This window comes from Mus pahari, unplaced genomic scaffold, assembly GCF_900095145.1.
Source record: "Mus pahari unplaced genomic scaffold, PAHARI_EIJ_v1.1 scaffold_8729_1, whole genome shotgun sequence".
Classification (NCBI taxonomy): Eukaryota; Metazoa; Chordata; class Mammalia; order Rodentia; family Muridae; genus Mus; species Mus pahari.
Window position 1 is genome coordinate 45,218 of NW_018394153.1, and position 2,184 is coordinate 47,401.

General features: G+C 34.9%; 1 pseudogene; it reads left to right on the forward strand.

Moving 5' to 3' along the window:
* The first annotated feature begins 761 nt into the window (after nucleotides 1–761).
* LOC110315896 lies at nucleotides 762–1,656 on the forward strand (annotated as a pseudogene).
* The last annotated feature ends 528 nt before the right edge of the window (nucleotides 1,657–2,184 follow it).

The following is a 2,184-nucleotide window of genomic DNA, read 5'->3' on the forward strand; positions in this document are numbered from 1 at the left end:
AAATCACTGGGATTATTATGAATTATCATTGTGATTGCTTTAGAAGTATTAATCATGACACAGAGAGTTTCAAATTTGGGTATAACAAATTATGGCATATGTGACTGATGTGATGTTTTTTATTTCTTTTGTGATTTTTTTCCAGCTCAGCATAATTTTTATTTGTTTGTACAAATGTGGTTTATGTTGTGTGCACTTCACTATATTTTTAGGTGTCAACTACGAAATTAGTTGATTTAAGTCAATAGGACTGGATTTCTAAGATATGAGGAGGCTCAGGTGTAATACAGGCACAGAACGTGTACATTCTACGTAGATGTGACTGGGACTGCATGTAGTTTCTATACTGTTCTATACAGAGAGAAGATGTGTAGAGAGATTTATAGAAATGTAGGGAATGATGTCCAGTATGCAACATCAAAAGTTAGAGAAAGTTTTCAAGAATAAGTAGCTAATCGATGCCTCAATGTAGGGAATGCCAGGGATGGGAGGTGGGAGTGGGTGGGTGGGTCGAGGAGCACCCTCATAGAAGCACGGAGAGGGAGGATGGGATAGTGGTTTCTGGAGTGGAAACCTGGAAAGGGGATAACATTTGAAATGTAAGTAAATAAAATGTTCAATTAAAAAATAAGTATCTAAAAAAGATTAATGGTATAGATATACTAACCAGAGAATCATAAGTTTGATGTATCTAATATTTTTTTTTCAGATATTTGAAATATGCTTCCTCTATGTGCTTAAGATAAATATGCTTTCTAATTATGTTTTCATTAAATAATATCCTTTATTTCCAAGCTGGGCTTGGAGCTATAGCCAATATATTTCTCCTTTTTTCCTACACTGTGATTATCCTGTGTCACAGATCTAAGCCCATGGACTTGATCTCCTGTCAATTGACCTTCGTTCACATAATGATGTTTCTCACTGGAGGGAATGTTTGGCTTACAGATTTATTTGGGTCATTGAACATTGTCAATGACTTCATATGTAAGGCAACTGTTTACATATACAGAGTGATGAGAGGCCTCTCTATCTGCATCACCTGCCTCCTGAGTGTGTTCCAGGCTGTGACAATCAGTCCCAATACCTCTTTGTTGGCAAAATTGAAATACAAACTAAAAAAATACATGATCTTTTCTTTCTTCTATTTTTGGTCTTTCAATTTGTCATTCAGCAGTAACCGGATCATCTATACTGGTGCTTATACCAATGTGAGTGAGACCAGCCAGTTGAAGGTCACTAAATACTGCTCCCTCTTCCCCATGAACTACATCATCAGGGGACTGATTTTAACCATGACAACCTTAAGAGATGTGTTTCTTGTAGGAGTCATGCTGACTACAAGCACATACATGGTGGTTATCTTGTTCAGACATCAGAGGCAATGCAAGCATCTGCATAGCATCAGCCACCTGAGAGCCTCCCCTGAGAAAAGGGCCACCCAGACCATCTTGCTGCTGGTGATTTTCTTTGTGGTCATGTACTGGGTGGACTTCATCATCTCATCCTCCTCAGTCCTGTTATGGATGTATGACCAGTCATCCTGACTGTTCAGAAGTTTGTGATGAATGCCTATCCCACAATTACTCCATTGGTACAAATCAGTTCTGATAACAGAATAATCATGCAAATAATGTGCAAAAATTATGCCACTAGATATTTTAAAAAGTGTAATTTTCCTCTTATTTAAAAAGCAATTTGTTTATTTTTTTTGTATGTATCCGTTTTGGACTGGCACGTATATGCATGTGTGCATTCTTGTTTATTGTACAACATAAATTCATGTTCCCACAGGAATTCTCTTAGTGCCTCCCTTTTACTCTTTATCATAAGTGTTCCCTTGATGCCAATGTTACTCAAAAGATTATCCTTGCTGATAGTAACTTTTAAAAGCTTTTTGAAAAATTATGTTTTAATTTACTCTAAATGATCAAGAATATTATACATATTTGATTGTAGCTTTAACTCTGGTTCCTAGCTTTAATTTCTATGGTTTCATAATAGTAATGAGTTTAAAGTTTCCAGTTTTTACTACTAATTAAGTGATAAGTACTTAACAAGTCTTATATGAAATTTTCATGTACCTGAATATTTGTACTTCAACTATTTCGCCCTTACTAAAATATTGAGGAATAAAAATTGTATATATATATATATATATATATATATATATATATATATATA